This window comes from Anas acuta, chromosome 2 (genome assembly GCF_963932015.1).
Source record: "Anas acuta chromosome 2, bAnaAcu1.1, whole genome shotgun sequence".
Lineage (NCBI taxonomy): Eukaryota > Metazoa > Chordata > Aves > Anseriformes > Anatidae > Anas > Anas acuta.
Window position 1 is genome coordinate 1052267 of NC_088980.1, and position 17321 is coordinate 1069587.

Consider the following 17321-nt stretch of genomic DNA (forward strand, 5'->3'; position numbering starts at 1 on the left):
CTCTGCCATGGGATGGGAAACACGGATCTGTAGCGAGAGGAACAGGAGCTGCTGGCTCTGTATGGCTGCATTACCGACAGGCCCCGAGCTGCCATTTCAAGTGAGGCTGACTCAGCTGCTTGCCGTGGTGAGGAACGGCTCGGGTGGATGTTTGTGTGTGTGCACCGAAATGCTGAGCTGGCTCTTCCTCTGCAGCTTGGTTCGTGTTCTCTGCCACTGAGCAGTACGTGGGGAATGCAGAGAGTATTATTTTAATACGTTATTGGTTTTAGATACGCTTGTTTTGCAATAAAGGAACGCTAATGAGCAAGGTATGAAATAATGTATACAAAAATTTGGGATGAAGTGTGCAGCAGAGGAGGAAATGTTCCTGGTAAAGCTAGTGGGCATTGCTTCACGGGCATCATGGCAAGTGTACAGCAAATAGACAAATCTTCAGCAAATCTTCAACCTGAAAAGCACAACTCCCAATTGATTTATTGAAGTCTGGATGCCCTTAAAATATGAACCCAAATACCGTGAATTAGCATCTAAAAAAATGCAGTTTAAGGTTTTCTATCTTTCACTGCTGTGTCAGGCCACAGGCGTGCTGGTGCTGCTTTAGCTTTGGTCATCTCCAGTCTGATAAAACCCAGTGCAGGAATCCAGCCTGCTTTGCAGGGGACTGGGCAGTGTGTCCCTGTACCAGTGACTTTAGGAGCCTTTAAATTTTAGGAGCCTTTAAATTTAGGAGCCTGAAATTGTGCTTAGTGGAGGGATGTCCTGATCGTCCACTTCAGGTTAACGGTGTGTTTATAAAAACTTATTTAATTGTGTAATAAGGGAAAAATTGCTTACAATTTTCATGGTATATCCTTGGCAGCTCGAGCAAATGTTGGTGTGAAATAGTCATAGGTAGGTAGTGTTCCTGTTGAGAAGGGAACGTTAAAAAAAGCTTCTGGTGGGGCTGTAGCAAGACCTCCAGTTCTAGTTCATTTTGAGTGACAGAAATCATCTTTGAGCCATCCCTCAAAGACGACGTGCAAGTACTCAGTAATTGTCTGGCTTCTTCTTAATTCTGCATGTATTGTGTTTTGCAGATAAGCAGCCTCTGAAGACTGAAGGACCTGCTGAAGGGAACACCTGCTTTTGAGGTATGAAATGTTTGGTTTTTTTTTAATTATCCAACACAAAACCTCTGATTAGAAGTGAAGGCTTGATGCTGCTGTGTGTACACACTGAGCTTCAGCAGCCCTGAGCTCCCAGCTACCACCCAGAGTTCAGCAATCTCCTTATCTCCTGCAGAAGCTCAGTAGCAAGGCTTGGCGGAGCAGGCAGGCCTGGCTATGACAAGCCAAGTATTAAATGGACTCCGGGATAGTCTGCATGCCTTTAAAAGGCATTATATGGAGAGTTTTTTGACTTGAGCTTCTGCAGAATAAATGTCTGAAATACATTTAACTTCCGTTTTGGGTAAATGCTTTATGTACTGCTCATTTTGCTTCCTTCATTTCGAGTGTTCGCGTCCAACACTCCCTTGCTTCTGTTTAGAGGGCAGACATTCTGCTCCACGTGTCACACAAACCTTCTGTAGGCCTCTTACTGATACAAAGATTAAGCTGGGCAGTCTCAGCTAAGATGAAACCAGCTCTGATTTGATTTCCTAGGAATTAGGAGCACTAAATTGACTGAGTTGCTTATCCTGTCCTCCAGTTGCGGGAGGCACCATGAAGCTGAACTTCTGCTGGAGTCTGTTGTGATGTCTGCAGGCAGAGGACATGTGAGGGGCAGGTGCTTCCACAACACATTTTAGCAAAGGAATTACCATTTCTTGATATTTATGTGGACTGAGGGGCCCAGATGAATTCCACATTGCAGTTTGAGCAGTGTGGCAGGGGCTACTCTCAAATGCTGTCTATTTCTCCAAGTCCTGGGAGCAGTTTACTGCCTGTTTACTACACTAATTAATACTTTTTATCTTCACCTTTAAGTAGTCTAAGATATAAACCACTTCAACACAGGGCACAGACAAAATGCCCAAGTTGTTAACGTCAGTCTGCCAGTACAGTCCAGCGATACTTGGCTGTAAAGAACATCGAGGAGTCAAAATGCACACAGTTATTACCACTTCTTTTAACAGCTATCTAATAGGACTTAGTAAACCCACGTCTCCTAAAGCCTTGCTGTGTGCACAGGACACAGAATGCCTCTTTTTTGCCTACTCTGACTGGAGGAGAGGTGCAAAGTCCTGTCTCTGCAGTCAGGCTAACACTCGTGCCCATTCATGACACAACTGAAACCAGGCTCAGCATCACCGCCGCTTGTTTGTGCTGCGTGTTGGGGCTGCCTGCCAGGCCATCTGAAGTCGTTCTCTAAGAGCTGTTTGAGAAGAAGCCAGCTGAGATGGCTTATCTGGCTTTGGGTGGGATGGAGGGGGTGAGAGGGGAGGCGCCCAGGTTCTGTGCGTGCTTTTCGTGGTGGCTGCAGTGGAGCAAAAGAGGTCACGGGAGGCAGAGTGGAGCTGGTGCTCCACACAGCTGTACAGCGATGACACCGGGGTGGAAGAGCCCTGCACTGTCCTCCCTGCGTGTTCTGTTGAGTTTTCCTTTCCACTTGGCTTTGGTGTGGCTGTATGTCTGCCAGGCTCCTGGCACGTCTTGAATTGACCTCAGACTTGAATTTCCTTGGTCGTGTTGTTAGCCCCCAAGTTGTTCGAGGTGGTGAGTTCGCTACGGTCTCATTTTCCTCCTTTTTTCCATGCACAAACCCAAGTTACAATATACGCTGACTCGCAGAGCCCCGGCCATACTCGGAGTTGCACCTTTCAACGTTTGTTGTTCCGTGGTTTCAGGACATGGAACCACACAGGTGTTTCCCACAGACTGCATTCAGCAGCTAAAAATGCTTCCTGAAGTAACTTATCCGGGAACGTCTAATCCACGCTCATTGACTGCTGAATGAATAAAGGCAGCTTCCTCCCCGCTGTCCTCGGGGGAGCCCAGGAGAGCAGCAGGAAGGAGAGGTGTTTGTGCGGGTCCGGCCGTCGCTTGGGTCTCGTTGGGTGACCTGACCACCCAGAGGAGTGTCTGGGGTTCCTTACGAAGCAAAACCGAGAACCTGTTCCTCTCAAACCCTGCCTGCTTGTTCTGTCAGGAGCTGGTTTCACCAAGGACAGTTTCACCTTGGTCATCTTGCCTAAACTCCAAGTACTGGACAAGTACTAGGACTCTCGTGGCACCTCCAATTTCATTTGGTTATTGTGTTGTAACATGCGTAGTAAGTACTTCTGCAAACATTTCCTGCTGGATTAATTTATTTCTTGTGCAGCTGCTTTAGCTGGAAGGAAATGAGCACAAAAGCACATCTTTAGGATCAATGTTATTGATAAAAAGCGAGCTAGATTGGGGCTGCTGTACTTATAGTAGGAGTAAGTGGCTGCTCCTTGCTGTGTGACTCCCTGGTCCCATCCTGCTGGGGAGCTCGCCCAGACGGGGAAACTTCTCTGCCCCTGTCCTTCAGCAAGTGGAGTGACTTCTTGTGCTGCAGGAGGATTTTCTGTGGTTTGCTGGACGAGGAGCTACTGCATTAGGCAGCCACCCTTTCAAAAAGGGGCTGAGGATGGCACTGGCCTTTTAGTTTGAGAATAGTGGGAACAGACTCGAGGTTTAGCCCTTGAAGTGAGAGAAGCCTTGGGAAGAAGGCAACGCTAATACATCACCTACAACGTGTAGTTTGAGTTCCCTGAAGAGCTGTGGGCAGAACCCTTTATTTTAATCCTTAAAAAATGAAAAATAAGGCAGGGGAGGGGGTTGTTCAGTACCATACCGCGCTGTTTGGCCCTTATCTCCCTCTTTTTGGAGGGGAAGCAGCCTGTGTCAGAGGGCACAAAGCCGTGGATGCTGGCAGCAGCCGTACCTGCAATAAGGCAGTGAACCATTCCCTGCAGAAACTCGGAGGCTGTACCTGATAACATTGCAGGGAAACCTGATTTTTTTTTATTGATCTCTTTCATCGAAGACCCAGCCTTTGTTTTCTAACCAATGCCTTGTTTTTAAGCCGTGGCTGAATGTATTTGCTATCAAGAGCACGGAAACGTAAATACAATAGTGGTTGAACTGCAGCAGCTACTCCCTTCCTCCTCTGGTGGCTTCCTGCATGCATTTTGGAAGGTGGAAATTACTCTTCTGCATTAACGAATTTCAGAAATGAGTACTCTTCCTCCCAGTGCTGTGCCATCAGATGTCAAAAACCAAAGGATGTGAGCAAAAAAACCCACAAGTACTCTCATGTATGTGTTAAGACAGAGGTAAGGTAAGGGCCCTTCAACACTCTCCTGTGCTCCAGCCTCATGCAAGCACAGGCTAACGGGACATCTTGCTGTTTTTCTCCACTTTACCTAAACCTGTAGCCAGAAAACCGTGCAGGCAGCCTTCTAGTTGAACTAACTCTGCGTTCATCCGCTTGTGATGCTTGAGTGAGTGTCTTAAGAGGATAATTAATAAAAAGAGTAACTAATAAATGGGGGCGGTGCCTTCACCGGCTGCAGCGTTGTTCTCCCAGACCTCAGCTTGCAATTATTTTAGAAAGCTGCTTCCTGAGTGTGGTTCTTGTAGCACCGTGGGTCACTAGTAGCTGATGCTGGTAGCTTTCTTAGCTGGGTATGAGTTTTGTCATGGTGAATTTTGCCATTAAAACTAGCTCAAGACAGTGGAAAGGTTCAAATAGTAACGCTTGGTCTTCTACAGCTTGGGAGGGGTTGGGTCGAGCTGTTTGCAGGTTAGAGAGTTAAACTGACCTCAAACCGTAGGCTGTCATGTGCTGCTTTTTATACCCAGAGCCTCTCCTGAGCCCTGCACGGCAGTAACAACTTTCTGGGGCGAGTTATTTCTCTGCAGTGCCTCCTTGCGTAACCCACCGCCCGTAACACCATTAATGCGCCCCTGCTGCACTAATGCTGCTCCCGGCCCCGAGCGCGGCCGCTCCGTGATGCTCTTATGGCGCTCGGCCAGCTGCATGGCTGAACTTCGAGAGGATCCCGGGGATTTTTACTTAGCTAAGAATAAACATCACGTGAGAGCAGGGGTTACTTCCCTGCCCGGGGGAGAGCGAAGATGGCGTGCCGCTGGGGAGCGGCCTCCCCGTGCTCCGCAGGGATAAGCTGCGAGTCCGCAGGAAGCAGAAGGGCCTGGCACGTAGCCTCCTGCTTTTCCTTGCTGCTCGGTTCGCCGGTGCACGATGACACAGTGCTTTCCCAACAGTCTATTTTTATCATTGCAGAATCTGATAACTAACCTTGGGAAAGGAGACGTGATCGTACTTGCTGCGTTTCCAGCCCAGCGGTGTTTCACGTTGGGCCTCAGCCTGCATCTTGGGTACCTGGTAACGTGCTACCGAGCGCCTTGCTGAGCACTTCTAACTTCTCTCCACCTGCATTTTGCTCCAAGAGGAGTGTCTCATCCTGTCAGAGGCAGTATTTACTTCCAGGCTTCTAGCAAATCCTTCCATGAGCTGTTCGTAGCCAAAGACTCCAGTCCCTCTTGTAGAGGTGCCCAGGAACGTTGATCTACGTTCCACCTTGGTTTGAAAGGACTTCTGATTTTATTTTCCCCGCTTATGTGTAGACAGAAATATCCCTACCTAAAAGTAAAAAAGAAAAACAAACAAAAAACAGAGGGACACAGAAGGAGCAGCGGGCTCTACGGCTCTTGGTCCTCTGGTTATGCTCTGCTCCCACCCTAGCACTGCCCAGGGACTTCATGAATTCATGGGCAGCTGCGAGGCCTCCCCGTGAGTGCAGGGACCGGCTCGTTCCTGGCTGAAGGACCTGACGGGGGCAAAGTGGAATGGGCCCGGCTCCCTCTGAGCTGTGCTGCAGAGCTCCGTGCCGCCTGGTGCTCCAAAACCGGGGCTAGGCACTAATAGAGCGTTTGTTTCTCCTTCTTAAATGTCTGGTTCCAGAGGGCTTTGTTGTGGTTTTGAAATGGCAACCCCCTATCTCCCAGCTAGTTCAGGTGTCTGTTCTACTTCCAGATCCCTTTTGGGGCACCTCTGTCAGTTGGCAGGAGCCCCAGGGCAGGGCACGGTGCGCCAGGGCACCTGACGAGTCCATAAGCCACCACTTTCTATGGTGAGGCTTTGCAGAAGTCACAAGAGCTGGAACTTGTTTCTTCGCCTAGATGTGTGGTTCGTTGCATTCCTCGGGAGCTTTTGAACTTCCGATAGCGAAAGCTTTCAAATATTTTGTTCTTTGCAAGTCATTTGCCTGAAAAAGCATCCGTAGATTTGCTGTTTCACTCATCTGGCGCAGACATCCAGCTGGTGGTGAGCTGTCACTGATGGAAATAGTTCACTAGGCAGCCTTTTCATTTGGAAGCTACCAGTTCTGTGTCCTGATCTACAGGTTCTCATGCTATGTAATTAGGCTGTCAAGAGGTGCTTAGTTTAATTAAAGTGAAGTAGCTGCTCTAATGCAGTCACCAACATAACGAGGATTATTCTGTATAGGTAAAGGAGTAAAGCTTGTATGTAAACGGAGTTCCTGGAAGCAGTGACTGTGTGCACCCAGTTGCCAAGCAAAGTGCTTCTGTTTTCATAGCTCCTATTCCGTGCAACCTGTCGTGTTTTATGCTACTTGCTCAGATTTTGCCTTGCTTTTTGGGTAACACCAGCTGGGGATGTTGGGGCGCTTCTCCAGGGGTCGGTTTGCTTGCAGGTGGTGCCCAGCCTTTCTCGTGGCCATCAGATCGTCGCTGTGTACATAAAGGTGGCCTCCAGCAGCTGGATGTGAGCTCTTTCAGTGCCACCTGTGGCTCGATTTACCCTTGATACCCCTTGTGAAATAGGGGAGCAGAGCTGCTGGGTCTCTGGCCTCTTCCTGCCAGGCTGTTTCCACAAGCTCGATCGCCTCGGCTGTTCTACAGAATGCTTCGCTCCCAATTTTGGGGACTTATAGCAGTAAACTTATTGACGTGTGCATCATACGAGTGTAACATTTAAATGCTATTTAATGGTTGCAGATTTTACTCTTTGAGCACTTTATTGTTTCACTTCATCTCAGAATATCTGTCTTCTCTGGTCTTTACTTTCCCCGCGACCCTCTTAGATGCTTATATGTAGATGAGGCAAACCACAGAATTCGTGAAAGTATCGAGAGCCTGAGCAGCACTGCTACAGCCAGAATTAATCTGAACTGGATCTCTGAAAAATCATTCTTCTCCCAGCATGACTCGTGAGTTCTTTCACGTCTCTGGGTTTGTAGCTGCAGTGTTCGTGCTGCTTGGGAAGAAAGCAGTACGGTAACAGAAGAAATCGTCTTAAAATGAAAGCTGAGATTGTCAAGTAAGCATAACTCATTCTGGGAACAGCACATATAAGACAAACGTGGAGTAGGATGAATGTAGAGGAGCTGAAGGGAGGACTGAGTGACTGAGCTGAACTTCTGCACTGAAACTCTTCCCTCTGCGTGCACTCGAGCCGTCATTCCCAGGCCTTGGCAGCGAGATGATCTCGGGGGAGGAAGAATGCCTGATAAAAATGGGAATCGCTGATTGATCCCATTAGAAATGCGCCTGCCTTTCCCCCTCCCAAGGAAAAGGACTCTGTAGGAAAAGTCCAAGGCATTATTTTCTGTGTTTTGCCTTCCGTGAGGTCGGAGCTGCTTTCCTTTCTGATGCGTGTGCTATTAAAGGAAAGCAGCTGACAGCAACAGCTGCTCGCCTTGCCTGTTTGCTTTGTGGCTTAGCAGTCCATGTGCAACACAGAAAGAAAGAAAGAAAAAAAGAAAGTGCTCTGCTCACAGCCAGGCTTTTCGTACCCTGCCCTATGCTGTTGTCTCGCCCTCTCTTTGCTGCCAGGAGCCGGCGGGAGGCTCTTCCCGCGCTGATTGATGCTGCAAAACCTTATTTGGTGCCGCTGCTCTGCTGCGGCTCCGAAAATCCCCTCTCCTCTGAAACGCCTCGCAGGCTGGCACGCAAGTAGGACTTTGTTTTCTTTTGAAATCAGCTCTGAAACCACCTCTTTCTTAGCTAAAACCTCCAAGCCTGCGCCGAAGGTGGGCAGAGCCCTCTTATTTCCCTTCGAGAAGCGTTTAGGGCTTTGGAGATGACATACCAGCCTTTTTTAGGGCTCTTATTTCAATGCTCGTAGGCCTGTGCTCAGCCAGACACTTGAAAGTCCCTCACAGTTATTATCTATGAACTCATCTTCCATGTGGCTTTTTTGAAGGCCGGCCAAGCCCATTAATCCCCACCTTCCAGAGGCCCTAATCCCTGCCGGGGCTTATAGGAAAGTTATTCTCGTCCTCCCAGCGAAGCTGCTCTGGCAGAGCATCTCTCCTGCTGTAACTTAAGGCAAGTTTATTAACGTGACTTTTTATCAGCTTGGAAGCCGTACAGCTCATAATGGAGCAATCTAACTTGGACGGTCTTACCCCATCTTTGCCGAGTGGTTAATAGGAATGAAATTGCCCAAAGGAAGGAAATCATTCGGGAGGCTGGTAGTCTCTTATCTCGCTGTGCTTAAGTATAATTAACGCTAATAAAACGCTCTTTGAAGGCACGGATACATGCCACATTTTTGGGGAATGGGTGCAAGTGATGTCAGGGTTGGAACAGGTCTGTTGAGCTGATTTTAATTTTTACAGCTGTCACTCTTCCTACAGCCGCCTGGCTCTGGTTTTTGGCTGGCTGGGGCCCGGCTGATGCAAAGCCACCTTGGTATGTGAGGCTCCCCCTTCCCTGCCCTTCTTCAGAGATTTCCCCTTGGTTCCCAGGAGGCTTCTCCACCCCCTTAGGATGAGTTTGGGTGGGATTCCTCCTGTTTTGTTGTCCTTCCAGGGGTTACAGCGATGTGGACAATTTGCCTTTGGTTCCGACTTCACCCCGTAGCGTTGGTCAGTGCAGGAGCTCTGCTGCCATGGGGAGATTCCAGAACTCACTGCAGGATTTTAGACAAACCCAGAGCAATTTAAGCCTAATTCCCAGGGATGCGGTGGAATTAATCTCTTAAATGCCTGGAGTTTTTTTTCCTTCGTGAGCACTGTGACCAGAATCAGGCTTTTCGATGCCAGCTAGCAAAAGGAGTTCCTGTCTTGGCTTTGCCCAGCTGGTAAGCGTCTGATAAAGAGCATTGGAGGCTTCATCCCTGTAGTTCCTGTGCATCTCATTCTGGGCATGCTGCACGTGGTTACTTCCCTGCACAGAGAGAAGATGAGTTCTGTGAAAAGTACCTCTCCACCCCAAGCAGAGAGAGCAGGAATTAAGCCCAAAAGGGGTTGTAACAGATGGAAAACTGCAACGGAGTCTGAAGTCTGACTTGGCAACCTGGGTCTCACTGGGCAGGAAAATTGTCTGTGCACGCTGGATTTCCTCCTGAGGTCTGTGGAAGAAGCAGGGGCTGCTCTGTGCCACTGAAGTGCTGCGTGCCAGAGAAGTGATGCTGTGAATGTGATTGCCCTGGAGTCCCAGGATGTTATCTTAGAGAGCAAGAGCAGCAAACGAGTAAGTCCAGCCCCCTCAGGTTCATCAGCAACTCCGAGCTTTCAGAGCAGTAAGTGGGCCTGTTCCATGACCTCTCCTGCCTTCCCTAAAGCAACACTTTGGGAACAAGTTCCCCAAAGGAAATGCACGAAGGCATAAAACCCGATACGGTGCCTTTGATTTTCATAAGAGCACACATTACGAGTTGGTGTAGGTGATCTTACATCACTGACAGTTTTTTATCTCAAAGGGAAGGAGTCTCGTAGTCCAAACCCGAGTTGGGTAACAAATTACTACAATAGAGTTATCCGGAGTGCTCCAGGAGTGGTGAATCACCGTGGATGCAGCAGGCAGAGGTGTGCCTGTGCTGTGCCTGCTCTGGTGCTGGTGGGAAGGCGCAGTGGGGCCGTGCTCACCCCACACATGGGGTGCAGCAGCTCGGCCGCTCCCAGCTGCTGGCGAGGTGTTGGGCTCTCCCATTCACCCCTCAGCACCCTGGGCTTTGCTGGGATATGACTAAAGGGATAAAAACTTCAGACCAGAGATCTTACAACAATGAAAAAGTGAAAAATTGAGCAATAAGAAGCCGCGTGACTTCATAGGACTCTTCCCCTCCCGTTTCATGAGGCTCCTCGCTGTGACCGCGTGCTGCTGAGCAGGGCTGGAATTGTGGTGCCCTGGTTTGGGAGCTCCTCGTTAGGACCAGCTCTCACCTGGAAGAGTGGCTTCAGCCAGCTAGCAAAGCCCAAAGGCTTTAACAAAGTGCCAGCGTGTGCAAGGTTTTTCTTGATACGACTTGTTTTTGCCTTAAAGCCGCATGGTTACGTGCCTTGCTGTGCAGGAGGAAGGTGAGGAGTAGTGAGAAACCGGCAGCCTCGCGGTACGTACGTGAAATTCTTGCTTTTGGAGCTGACCCTCTAGAACAGTGCTGGTTGTGTGCACGGTTCTGCGAGTCAGGTTCTTCCTACTGCGCTGACTTGGGGCCCTGCACAGGAGACAAACCGAAGCCATCGGAGACAAGTAATAACTTGTGAGGCTTTTGAAGCAGCAGGAGGGAGATGTTTGTATATTAGGAAGCAGGATCGGTGGCTGCCTTTCCATGGCAGGACGAGTTGGGACTCCTGGAGCTGGCTTCGTAGCACCCAGAGTCGTTTTAGGTCTTAATTGAAGAGCCAGAAGGTTACCTGAAAACCTGAATGAACAAGATTGGCAGAGGTGCGAGTTCTGGAATCGTTCCTTCATTTCTTTAACGTAGCCTTGTCTTGTTTCTGTTCTTGGCAGGAGCCCTTGTACTGATGAACTCCCTGCAGCCCTTCATCGTCCCAGGACGCGGGGTGGAAGGGGAAGGGATCCTTCCCCAAGCTGTGCGTGTGCCCGGGGAGGCTGGGGGGGGTGTTTCGGTTTGCTTTTAAGGCTTGCCTTCAAGATGTAAAACGAAAGGGCTTTTGGGCTCATCCTGTTCTTTTCCTAGGCTTTCATAGGAGACTTTTCCTCATCTCCTTTCCAGCTGCCTTCGTCTCTGCTCCTAGCAAAGCCAGTCGTGCCATCGTCTTCCTCACGCCTCCTGAGCCTTCCACGGCACAGCGCTGTGCAGCCAAGCACCCCTATTCATGTGTATAGATATTTAGAGGTACAAACAGGTTTTTACTGGTGCTCTGTCATTTGGGTATTCCTTCCACGTTCATCTTTGATGGAGATCTGACTCCGGCTCATTATTTTAGTTTGCATAAGTGCTGAATTTAGGCTTCATTTTGAACCTGCTTTTACCTAATTGGCAAACAAACAAGGGGGAGGGGGCATACGGTATGCACGTAGCACCTGCCAGTGGGTACAGAGATCCCTCCCCAACATGGAGTTTTACCATTTTTCCCTCTGCTAATAACAGATCTGGCTCCAGCCACCAGTTTGTGCATGCACAGGGCTCCTGTAAGGGCTCCTGTAAGGACAGGCGGGGCTGCTCGGGCAGGATCGCCTCCCTTCACGGTCACCTCGCCCTGGAGCTGAGCCCCAGGAGCCTCCCGGGGGGTTCCTGCACTGAAGGTGACCATTTCGGAGCCACCTGCCTGCCCTGCTGCTTGCTCTGAGTCTGGAAGGCAGAGCCTGGAGGGCTGCGTCCATCGGCAGGCTGGGGGCAGCAGATGACAGCCTCTGTGAGCAAGGCTGGGATTCCTGAGGGGTTTTGGCCTTTATTGCCATGCGCTGCATCACCAGAGACCTCTTCTTTAAAAATCTATAACAAGATCGATTCCTGCGCTGAATTACAGCAAAGGTCAACGCCGGTGACCCGACTTTCTCATCACTGTACAAGCCTGTTCCTACGGCTGCTGCAAAGCTCGTGTTTTATTTAAACGAGCAGGACAGAGCACTGCAATCCCCCTGGAGGAGTCTGCTGTGGATGCACGCACGAAGGTGAACAGGCTGAGCGATGCTCTGATCTGTCCTTGCTGGCGTTAAGGTTTGTTTCTGGGCAAACATCATCCCAGAACACACAGCTTTTGCCCTGTAGAGGCTGGAACAGCCTGCTTGGTTTTCCAAGGAGGTGTGTGGGTGGTTTTTTTGGGGAGCTTAATTTATGTAGTCCTTTTGTCAGGTCTCTTGGTACCTGGTTGCTCTGAAGACCATTCTAGCAGCTACCAGCTTCACTGAGACTTTTATATTTGCATTTGGGAGTGCTTCATTACTTGATGCTGTGTGGATTGTGTAACTTCTCGGACGTGCTTTGCAGATCTGGCTGATGTTGAAGACTTAGCTGCTGCGTGGAGATGGAAAGCTGGTGTCCGCATCCCTGTACTGGTTAGGCTCCGCACTGTGCTCTTCGGAAAGACAAATTGTGCTCTTTGTCCTGAAGCAATGTAAAGTTCCTCTTTAAAAGTACTTGAGGAAGGTAGAGTTGAATTGTCCTTGTTGCCATCGCCACCACTGCATGGACTTCTCCCGGTTCCTGTGATTTCTTTTAAAATCCGTTTAAGAAAAAAAAAATCTTTCTTAAACCCAGTTGACTTGGGGCCAGTTGACAGATGACTTTAATGTAAGTAAATGTCCAGCTCTAAACTGAGATGTGGCTTTAGTTGGGCTAAATGTCGGACTCAGCTCTCAGGCTGGCCTTAATTGTAGCTTTTATGTTGACAGCAGGTAGGTAGAGGTGTGGAAAGAGGAGGCTAGCTTGTGGCTTTCCTCTGGCTAGTCCAGGACGTCTGCCCAGTTTGCTTTGCAGACGTTCTCCTTTGATCAAACGGAGGCTCTCCAGGCTATGAATGTCTAAAAAGTAGGAAGAAAGCCGAATTTGTCTCCAATCCGCAGAAAACTGAGAGAATCTTTCCAACGCTACTGAAGAGATGCAAATAATGGGAGGCTGCCTGGTGTCTGTCCTGGCTAATTCTCCTGCTGGCTGAATCATTCCACGAGGTGAAGGCAGCGTTATAGGCTTTATGGCTGCTTGCTTCAAGGAAATGTAGTTGATGAAAATGTTTCAAGCTTTTGGAGCAGAAAGGTTCATTACAGCCCTGTACCCAGCCTGGTTGTGGAAGCGAGGTATAAGGGCAGAGTCTATTAGCAGCAAAAATAATGCCTCACTTTCAACTACAGAGAAATGGTTGGAACTACTGAATAAAAAATGGAATTATTTAGATCCTTACAGAGGCAGCAGGAAACTGGAACCACTGCGCTTATTTTAAGCCGCCAACTCTGAAACTGTGAAGCTGCAGTTTATAAATGTTGTAGGTAGGACGCTTTAAAAACAAAACAAACAGCAGCGCTCAGCTGGAGCTCGTTTTGTTCCTGTGCCTTTCCCTGCTGCAGTCCAGTGGCCTCGCTGCGGTGGTTTCCCTTCTGCTCTGCTGGTTGCTCATCATTTATTACAGACCTCGCCGTGCCCATTTCACGAAATTTCATGAAACGTGGAGCTGACCGATGTCTCACTCCTCTTGTGTTGATCTTTTTCCTCTTCTGTCCACCCCTTCCACTTCCTTAGGCTTGTTTCCATTTTTGACTTAATCTTTTATTTTCCTTACCCGAAGTGCACACGTCTGGTTTCCAGCCAAGCTTTCACTCCAGTCGGCGTTTTTGCTCGTATTCCTGCCTCTTCTCAGGCTTCCTCTGACCGTCCTCTCCTGGGCAGAGCAGCAGTGCTTGGAGCTTCGTTATCTGCTGGGGTCTGGCGCAGCCCCTCGCTTGCACGTTCCGTTATCCCCGGCTGAACAGGCTGCAGACAGCTCGAGAACCTCGGGGATTGCTTCGAGAACCTCGGGGATTGCTTCGAGAACCTCAGGAATTGCGAGATAGCAGGCATAGGAAGGAGAAGTGATTGTGAGCGAGCCGTGCCGTGAGGAGGCAGCAGTGGCCGAAGCTTTGTCTCCTCTGTGCCACCCCGCTGACGAGCTGAACTGCAGGTTTGCTGAGCCTATCTGAAGCGAGCAGCTCAAGCACTGCGCTTATCTCGCGCGGCCACGAGCTGCTGCTGGAAGTGAGCTGAGATTTGCATCGAGCCTCTGCGGCTGTCGCGTGGTTATCAGTGAGCAGCGCAGGGGCTCTCACTGCTCTGTAGCAGCCCGGGCTTCGTAGGCTCACCTTGCAGTGTGCCTGGCCCCCTGTGGTCTGTTTTCGGGGTACCCCCATGTCTGCCCCCCGTTCCCAGCCTGCTAGAATTATCTTATTATTATTATTAGAGATGTTCTGATTTGTTTTCTGCATGGATTTGGAAGCTGAGACTCTCCATCTGTTTCATGTACTTAACCAGGAAGCCGCTGATGAAGTTGCCCTGAGAAGGGAAGCGATCGTGCAAGTGCTTTGCCTGGTGGTGTGGCAGTCCTGGCCTAAAAGCAACACCTGCCCCCCAAAATGCCCCAAATCTACCTGCTCTGGACTCGCCACTGCTCTTCCTCATGAAGAAGGGAAGCAATTGCTAAGTTGTATGAGCAACGAGAAGCTTTCTTGCTGCGTTATGTATTGTCTGAAGGACGGCGTGGTTCTGTACGACACCACACTCACTAATCCTGATGGGCGCGATAGGGAGAGCCCGGTGTGGGGTCGGGAAGATGCCACAGGGCCTGGAGCCCCTCTGCTGCGAGGAGAGGCCAGGAGAGCTGGGGCTGCTCAGCCTGGAGCCCAGGAGGCTCCCCCTGCCCCCTGTCGGAGCTCCGGGGGCTCCGACTGGGAGCAGAGGGACCCACGGGGCCTCCAACCCCAATCAGGCTGGGATTTTGTGAAATTAATGCCTTTCCATTGAAGGTTAAAGGTTCCTGGAGCTGCATCTCCCTACCTCTGAGAATGAGCCTCTGGGAAATTGGAGTGATGTCCTGCAACTTGGAACACCCACAGAAATGAAGCCCAGCTCCAAACTTGTTTAACTTACTGGGGAAAAAGCAAACAAACAAACAAAACCCCTTGGTTTAGTTTGTGCATAAAAAAAAAGAAAAAAAGAGGTCACAGACTTGGTGTGTCTGTGCACAAAATGTAAAATGTCAGCAGTTGAGGCGCCCTCTTTTTGGGAGGATAAATGCAGGCGTCCTCTTCATGTGACTCCCTGCAAACGCAGCGCCGAAGGACGATGACTTTGCATCTCTCTGCTCCCTGCTGCCCTGTTCCCTTCTGCCTCAGTGCCCACCGCTAAGTGCTCCTGAGAGCCTCAGCTAAGAACAGCAGGCTGGGTGAGGACGAGAGAAATGGCACGATGACCGAGCTGTCTGCGTCTCCCAGTCAGAGTCTGTTCTGCACGGGGCTGGGAGCTGATTTTAAAGGAGCGAGGGGATCTGGTGAAACAATATTCCTGCTAATAACTCCCTGTGCCGGTGTCTCCTCTAAACAAAACCAGGAGAAAAGTTGCTTTGTTTCTTTTTCCTCCTAGATGCACTTAGATGCTCTCACCTCTTTGCCATGAAAGCTGCTCCCACTTTGCTTTGGTGGGGGCCACGCATTCTGGGGGTACTGCTCCTAATGACCCAGAAGGCTGAGGGGACTCAGCCAGCGCCTCGAGCCAGCTGCGGCTCTGTTCAAGCATCAGACAGGCCTTCAAGTATCATTTTTGGGGGGCAGCATCCCCTGCGCCCACGTGCCTGTCTTCCCCTTTCGCCGTCCTCAGCCGAGACGCAGGGAATCTGGGTCAGACCGCTCATAAATTTGAACTCAGCCTCTGCGTGCCCGGAGGCGCGTACGCCGCGGCGCAGCGCGAGCAGCTCCAAAATGGCAACACAAAGTTCAGGAAACAAATTCCACTCTTCCCTAGATGGGAAGCTGAGAGGCGGCGGCTTATGCAAGCTCTGTTTGTGTCCCTCCTGCCTGCGGAGGGTGGCTGCAGGAGACGATGGTTCTTGAAAGTTGCTCCGCTGGGGTACGTAAAATAAAACTCGTGCGTGGAATTGCCAGCTGGGTTTCTTTCTAGGACTTTTGGTCTGGCTGCAGCCCACTCCTCACAACAGGCAGACTTGATCTGAGCTGCTGGGAGTGCCTGGAAAGGAGCTCGCTGCAGGTGGGGGCTGAGAATTGGGTAAATAGCTGGAGATGGAGGGCAGGGGTCTGTGATAACTGATGGAAACAGTGCTGCTGCTTTCGGCTCTGCTACCAGGAGATGGCTTTGTATGGAAAGGAATAGGTTGCTCGCTGGGCACACAGACTCTGAGCACAAAGCAGAACAGATGGGGCAGATACTGGCTGTAACGGACCAGCTGCTGCTGGAACACGAAGAGGCCTGAACAAACCATTTTTGGGAACAGAAGTGAGGAGAAGGAACGTAATTGATTTGCTGCGGAGTAATTTGAAGACTTCCTGGAACAGATCGAAGAACGCCTGGCTACCGGAAAGCTCCCTTCCTCCTCTGCCATACAGCTGACCCTGCGGGGCCACCGGCACCACGGGCTGCTCCTTCCCACACCTTGTCCCCAAGCACGGCGCCTGCTTGACCCTGGCAGTCCTTTGAGGCCCTCCAAGGGATGCAGACCTTGAGTCACTCAGGCTGCTGTTACACCATCGCTTCTTACTCCCCGCGCCACTTAGCAGACGTCAGGAGCGCAGCAGCAGTCTTGCAGATGAAGAATTATTAAATATTTTCTTAACTGCTGCCTTCTGAAACCGTCACTGCTCGGTTTTCCCTTTCATCCTGTAAGTTGATGTCAGAATTCTCATTCCGAGTGCTCCTCTGTGTGCCTGGCTCGCCCAGCCGCGTAACGCCCAGCGCATCGTGTCTTGGTGGATGCTCCCGAACGCCTCCCGTGCACAGCCAGCTCTTCTCTGTGGATGAACGTGGTGCAGAAAGCATCTGTCTTCCTAAGCTGGGCAACACGTGGTTATTTTGTCAGTTTTCTTCTACCCTTGTGCAGAATTTGTGCAGCCTCCTTACCCTCCTGCCCTAGCTGTGAGCTGGGTGCTTTATGTGCCAGGGAGATGGATTCTCTGCTGCAAAACACAGCGTGGCTGTTATTAGTTGCATTGATTTTTTTTTTTGTTCGTTTCTGCATTGCTTATTAAGTTAAATATAGACAAGGAAATGTCCTGCTGATAAGCCTGCGTAACCTCATTATTATTTATTTTTCCCCAGAAACTAGATTGCTTTCATGTCCCAGTCCTACATGGGTCTGAAACGGAGACGTTGTCAATGCTGCTTCATGGCAACTGTTCATTACGGTGCCACTTTTTTCTTTTAATCAGGAACAAAAACTGCAGGATGCGAATCTAGCAGCGGCTTGGGATGGAATATTTGGGTGCCAGAGGATGATCTGGGTGGGATCAGCACTGACTCGGGTTTAGTAACTCCTGTTGGCTTCCCCAATGCGTTCCCGTGGCGCCTTGGAGGAGTTTGCTATGTTAATTGGCGCGCAATTGCTTAGGCTTAGAGGAACGATGATGGAATATCTCAGTGGAGCAAGACCGAGGTAA

The 17321-nt window shown here is 50.1% G+C and overlaps 1 protein-coding gene across 13 annotated transcripts in view; it reads left to right on the forward strand.

Moving 5' to 3' along the window:
- MAP4 (microtubule associated protein 4) overlaps positions 1–17321 on the forward strand; it is a 139131-nt gene that overhangs the window by 25981 nt on the left and 95829 nt on the right. For 12 of the 13 annotated variants that reach the window (XM_068673140.1, XM_068673130.1, XM_068673137.1 and 9 more), the window contains exon 2: positions 1080–1133. The gene's annotated coding sequence lies outside the window, so the exon portion shown is untranslated. Of the gene's footprint in view, positions 1–1079; positions 1134–15643; positions 15781–17321 lie in introns of those variants that run through there. The other variant, XM_068673132.1, reaches the window with a different exon arrangement.